This window comes from Oncorhynchus keta, chromosome 32 (genome assembly GCF_023373465.1).
Source record: "Oncorhynchus keta strain PuntledgeMale-10-30-2019 chromosome 32, Oket_V2, whole genome shotgun sequence".
Lineage (NCBI taxonomy): Eukaryota > Metazoa > Chordata > Actinopteri > Salmoniformes > Salmonidae > Oncorhynchus > Oncorhynchus keta.
The window spans coordinates 20,431,192-20,438,407 of NC_068452.1; positions in this window are offsets into that span (position 1 = coordinate 20,431,192).

The window sequence follows — 7,216 nt, forward strand, 5'->3', positions numbered from 1 at the left end:
GCCAACAAAAACAATAAACAATACAAAACGACGTGAAGCTTAAGAGGGCTATAGTGCCCCTAACAAAGCTAACTACCCACAACGAAAGGAGGAAAAAAGGGCTACAAAAGTATGGTTCCCAATCAGAGACAATGATAGACAGCTGTCCCTGATTGAGAACCATACCCAGCCAAAATATAGAAACACAAAATCATAGAAAACAAAACATAGAATGCCCACCCCAAATCACACCCTGACCAAACCAAATAGAGACATTAAAAGGCTCTCCAAGGTCAGGGCATGACAAACAGGATGCAACTGAGCTTAATTTTGTGTCTCATAGCAAAGGGTCTGAATATTTATGTTAAGTTATTTTGTTTTTTAAATTTGTAATAAACTTAGAAATTAGACATTATGTGGTACTGTGTGTAGGCTGAATTTTTTTCTCCCAAACGTTGCTTTCTTGTGTCAGCAATTAGACATTGTTCTTAGGGTGACAAGTACCCTAATGACGCCCTTATTCTTAATGGCCTTGCCCGTTATATGGTGATTGAACATTGTGCAGTTGTTCGTAAAGTTACACTGGGTACATCGGCCACATCTATAATTACCGTCCGGCACATTGTCTAAGAATGTACTACGTGGCACTGGTGGAAGATCCGACCTCACCACCATTTGACTGATGTTGGGGGCGCGTCTGAAGACTGCCCGCGGGGGTTCTTTAAACGTATTTTCCCGTTGTGGATCAATCATATGGTCGAACTGTTTACCAAGTGAGGAGCACTGAAGGAGGCATTGAACAGGGTGGTTTGGGCATGAGGCTGTCATCTTGGGTCATATTTTTATAACGATCCTTTGCGTCATGCAGCCAATCCTCTGGGTAACCCCGTTGTCTGATACGCTCATCCAGACAGTCGGCTTGTTTGTCATAGTCACCCTGTGTACTTCAAATCCTACGTATGCAACTGTATTGGCTGAAGGGGTATGGGGGCTCTTTTTTAGGCTGTCTCCGCGTGACAGGGAATTCCTCTCCGTCATCTTCCTGTATAGGTCCGTGCGAAAGCCACCCCCCTCTTAACTAAAAGGATCCACCCTTTTTTCCCCAATTTTCGCCTAAAATGACATACCTAAATCGAACTACCTGTAGCTCAGGACCTGAAGCTAGGATATGCATTTGAAGTTTTTGGAAATGTGAAATTAATGTAGGAGAATATAATACATTAGATCTGGTAAAAGATAACACCATCATCTTTGAAATGCAAGAGAATGGCCATAATGTATTATTCCAGCCCAGGCACAATTTAGATTTTGGGCTCGAGATGACAGCAGTGTATGTGCAAAGTTTTAGACTGATCCAATGAACCATTGCAATACTGTTCAAAATGTTGTATCAAGACTTCCCAAATGTGCCTAATTGGTTCATTAATAACTTTTCAAGTTCATAACTGTGCACTCTCCTCAAACAATGGCATGGTATTATTTCACTGTAATAGCTACTGTAAATTTGACAGTGCAGTTAGATTTATAAGAATTTAAGCTTTTTGACCATATCAGATATGTCTATGTCCTGGGAAATGTTCTTGTTACTTACAACCTAATGCTAATCGCATTAGCCTACGTTAGCTCAACCATCCTGTGGGGGGACCCTCCGATCCTGTAGAGGTTAATTAATCAGAATGTTAAGAAAACTTGTTTCATGTGCATCAAAGGTGAGGGCGAATTTCAAATGTTCACTGCTCGTATTGATGAAAGAGCGTAATCGATCCAGGAATGTAAGGAATACGTCATCAATGAAGCATTTCCAGAGCCTGATGTGGTGCAAGATTGAATTGTTAGGGCTGAAAAAATAACATTCGTCATACAGCCCCACATACAGATTGGCATAATTTGGTGCCATTTTTACTACCCATAGCTCTTCCCTTCTGTTGAATGAACATGTCATTTTCAAACATGAAAAAGTTCTTAGTCAGAGCAATCTCAGCCAGTTCAACAATATAGTTAGTGCGAGGGAGTGTACCAGTGGGTTGTTGACTAAGAAAGTGTGCCAGTGGGTCGTTGACTAAGACAGTGTGCCAGTGGGTCGTTGACTAAGACAGTGTGCCAGTGGGTCGTTGACTAAGACAGTGTGCCAGTGGGTCGTTGACTAAGACAGTGTTCCAGTGGGTCGTTGACTAAGACAGTGTGCCAGTGGGTCGTTGACTAAGACAGTGTGCCAGTGGGTCGTTGACTAAGACAGTGTGCCAGTGGGTCGTTGACTAAGACAGTGTGCCAGTGGGTCGTTGACTAAGACAGTGTGCCAGTGGGTCGTTGACTAAGACAGTGTGCCAGTGGGTCGTTGACTAAGACAGTGTGCCAGTGGGTCGTTGGCTAAGACAGTGTGCCAGTGGGTTGTTGACTAAGACATGGGGGGCCTGGCGAGCTGGCTGAGGCATGGGAGCCCGACAATCTGTCTTGGGTGTGAAAGCCTGACGATCCCGCTGAGGCGTGGAAGCCCGATGATCCGGGAGAGGCGTAGCAGCCTGACGAGCCTGCTGGGCGTAAAAGCTTGACAATCTGGCTGAGGCCCAATGTGGGATGGGCACCTTCCGAGCCAACCGGGGCACGAACCTCTCGAGCCAGCTAGGGCGTGACAGCCCGACAAGCTGGCTTAGGTACCCCCAGTTCCATCGGTGGTGGACCCCGGACCCAACATCACCACCACCCGGAATGCCATTATTCTGTAATGACCGACGCAGACAGAAGCAGGTACGGGGAGTCAGTATTTATTCAGGAACAGACAGGTAACAAAACAGGAACAGCGTCAGCACACGGGTAAACATCGACAAACGACAATTAATGCTGAAGCCGGGAATAGAGCGGGGAACCAGACAGATATAAGGGAGGTAATGAACACAACATAATGATATCTTCTCAGTATAGTTATTTTAACTACCAGTGAATCCAATAGAAAAAAAATGTATGATACATGTTTCAAAATTGCCCTTTGAATGTAGTATGTCACAGCGGTGTAAATTACAGTATATTGTTTTCACATGAGGCAATACAGTTGTACTACTCATAGAAATTGACTGAACATCACATTTTGTTAATTTCTATCCCATGTGTGATCAAAGGTGTGATCATTGAAGACCTATTTCACAATGTAATCAAATGAAAGAAATTAAATAAACATCATGTTTAGCAGGCAGTAGTTTGCATCAAGCCTGCCTGGAACATTTGGGCATAGGTTCTCATCAAAATCGCAGTAAATATCCTCATTCTTTATGAACCTGAGGAAAACCATTATGGCATGGTGAATCCAAGCCTGACATAGGTCTGGATTGAAATCATTGTATGCCTCATCCATGGCATGAAGGAGTGTGGTACGCTCGTGAGGATGGCAATCATACATCTTCCACCTGTATTGCAATAGTGTATTGTATTTTACAGTATTGTATTGAACTGATGTATTGTAGTGGTCCTGTATGTGGCTCAGTTCATAAGAGCATGGCGTTGCGTCGTGCATAAGAACAGCCCTTAGCCGTGGACTATTGGCCATATATCACACCCCTCTGACCTTAATGCTTAAATATATCACACATTGTTTATGTTTCTACTTTACAGCCATACGTTTTCATGATGTAGCTCTCAAAATCTGTAGACAAACCAATTGACATGTAAAATGTAAAGAATCATATCAAAAGTAGTGTGAGCATTGCATTGTGAAAGGCAATTACTATATACGAACATGTATTGCAATGGGAAACAATTCAGTTCGGTGAAAAAGTGACCGTGTGATTTTATGTGGTTGTACTTAGTCAATTGAAAATGCGCTTAGAGCTTGAATCAACTGACTTACTTGATGAACTGTTTTGAGTTTTGTACTAAGAATTGTGAAAATGTACAACATACTTGTGAAAATTCCACCAAAGCGAGAGAAACAAAACCCTACGACATTAACATTGACCCCTGGCCTGTGAGCGCCTGACATCACCAGGCGCTAAATTAGTTGATAGACCAAAAAGAAAGAGTTCCAAACCTGTATGCCAATAACAGCTAGTTTTCAGATTTCCTTTCCTCACTCCCATACAGTCTTGCTTGAGAAATTGCTCTTTGGCTAAGAAGCTTCTTTTATTTATTGTTTTTTTGAATTGAAAACAATCACAGCAAGTTACTTAATTGTATCCCAGAAATGCTTAGATATTGAAATAAAAATGGCCGCAATGGGACCTTTAAGCACACAACAACAACACAAGTCACATGTCTGGCGGGGACGCAGCTGCCTGACAGTAAGTGTGATAGGCACCCGCATGGGTACTTAAAGTTCCTCTGTTCATGGATTTATTGTCGCATCACTATTCTAATGAGGCCTTCGGTTTAGAAGTTTCCTAAGGGAGAGACGTGATAAGGTGATCCTGGCAGGATGATCATTCCTTCCCCTGGCAGCCCCCTACAGAGTGCCAAGGTGATATCTCTCTGTTACATAACTATACAGTCAGCCTCAGCTGCTGGAGGGAGGGAGGGAGGGAGGGAGGGAGGGAGGGAGGGAGGGAGGGAACAGCTTTTAAATATATCTATACCGCTTTACCGGTTCAATTGTCATTTAAATGAACGATGGACATTGATTCTTTAGGAACTTTTATGCCTTAGGAGTTAAGTACAACTGGAACACTGGTATATAGTGTCATAAGCCAAGAATTAAAAACATTTTAGTCAATTGTGTATCTATTTATTGTCATTAGATTTTTTAAAGAACAATCTAAATGTCTGTCAATCTTTGCATGTATAGCTCTGTCTATGAATTTCCAACTTCATAAAATTGATAAGTGGCTACGGAGGTAGGATCTTAAGTTGAACCAATTTGCTACAGCAGGAATATATTCCTGGGCAACATGAAATGTAAATTATTATGTAGATTAGGGGTTGAATCGTTTTTTCATTAGGGCAAGTCAAGTCTGAAATTTCAAAGTGGAAATTACGAACTTTAGAAGCCTTTCCTGCTATGCAGGAAAATGATCAACATCGAAAGAGTAAATCAAATGAAGTATTACAGAGAAACAGCAAAACATTTTGGTTTTATTTATTCATCAAAAAAGAATCAATAGGCCACATAGCTTTATTAAATTAATTTGCAAACATACCTCCTGCCCATTACTGGCAGCTAAAATCCAGTGTCACTCTACGCTCTCGCTCCTCCACTGACAATACTGCAACTATTAGACTCTAGAATATCTAGCATCTTGTCTAGGCATCTCTTTGCTCTGTGTAACTTGGAAGGAACCACTTACTTGGGGGAATAGAGGGGGGTACTCTTTGCCTGGTCCAGTCAGTGTGTCCCCTCCACAATATGCTGATTTTGTACATTTGCCCACTGACAAAGAAATGATCAGTCTATAATGGTAGGTTTATTTGAACAGTGAGAGACAGAATAACAACAAAAAAATCCAGAAAAACGCATGTCAAAAATGGATTTGCATTTTAATGAGGGAAATAAGTACTTGACCCCTCTGCAAACTATGACTTAGTACTTGGTGGCAAAACCCTTGTTGGCAATCAGAGGTCAGACATTTCTTGTAGTTGGCCACCAGGTTTACACATATCTCAGGAGGGATTTTGTCCCAATCCTCTTTGCAGATCTTCTCCAAGTCATTAAGGTTTTGAGGCTGACGTTTGGCAACTCGAACCTTCAGCTCCCTCCACAGATTTTCTATGGGATTAAGGTCTGGAGACCGGCTAGGCCACTCCAGGACCTTAATGTGCTTCTTCTTGAGCCACTCCTTTGTTGCTTTGGCCGTGTATTTTGGGTCATTGTCATGCTGGATTACCCATCCACGACCCATTTTCAATGCCCTGGCTGAGGGAAGGAGGCTCTAACCCAAGATTTGACGGTCCATCGTTCCTTTGATGCGGTGAAGTTGTCCTGTCCCCTTAGCAGGAAACAAAGCATAATGTTTCCACCTCCATGTTTGACGGTGGGGATGGTGTTCTTGGGGTCATAGAGAGAATTCCTGCTCCTCCAAACACAGCGAGTTCAGTTGATGCCAAAGAGCTCCATTTTGGTCTCATCTGACCACAACACTTTCACCCAGTTGTCCTCTGAATCATTCAGATGTTCATTGGCAAACTTCAGACAGGCATGTATATGTTCTTTCTTGAGCAGGGGGACCTTGCGGGCGCTGCAGGATTTCAGTCCTTCACGGCGTAGTGTGTTACCAATTGTTTTCTTGGTGACTATGGTCCCAACTGCCTTGAGATCATTGACAAGATCCTCCCGTGTAGTTCTGAGCTGATTCCTCACCGTTCTCATGATCATTGCAACTCCACGAGGTGAGATCTTGCATGGAGCCCCAGGCCGAGGGAGATTGACAGTTCTTTTGTGTTTCTTCCATTTGCGTATAATCGCACCAACTGTTGTCACCTTCTCACCAAGCTGCTTGGTGATGGTCTTGTAGCCCATTCAAGCCTTGTGTAGGTCTACAATCTTATCCCTGACATCCTTGGAGAGCTCTTCGGTCTTGGCCATGGTGGATAGTTTGGAATCTGATTGATTGCTTCTGTGGACAGGTGCTTTTATACAGGTAACAAACTGAGATTAGGAGCACTCCCTTTAAGAGTGTGCTCCTAATCTCAGCTCGTTACCTGTATAAAAGACCTGGGAGCCAGATATCTTTCTGGTTGAGAGGGGGTCAAATACTTATTTCCCTCATTAAAATGCAAATAAATGTATAACATTTTTTACATGTGTTTTTCTGGATTTTTTTGTTCTTATTCTGTCTCTCACTGTTCAAATAAATAATTTTCAAATGTGGGCTTAAAAATTAAGTTCATCTGAAAATTTTAAAAACAGGACAAATCTGAGGGAGTGTGCCTTTGTTCCCCCTATGGGAATGATGCCACTGTCTATTTTCTAAAAAAACATGCTGCTGCCCTGTTGTGAGATGTACCCTCACCAGTGTCCTTCTCACGTAACATTATAGACAGCTGACCATCAAGCCATCAACATCCTCATCCACACACCCCCTGTGGACCCAAAGGGACGAGCACGCCCAGGACAGGCCAGATTGGGCCAGGTCAGAGGCTATCTCTGTGGGGCGTGGCTCACAGCAGGCAGGTTGAGCCACAGTGTTGGAGCTGTGACCAAACCATGCCGACATGTGACAGGGAGTTTAGAGCTCCCCGTGGACACATTAACCCTGCCAAACACACACACACACACACACACACACACACAACTTGGTCTGCAGTATCAGATTGCCAC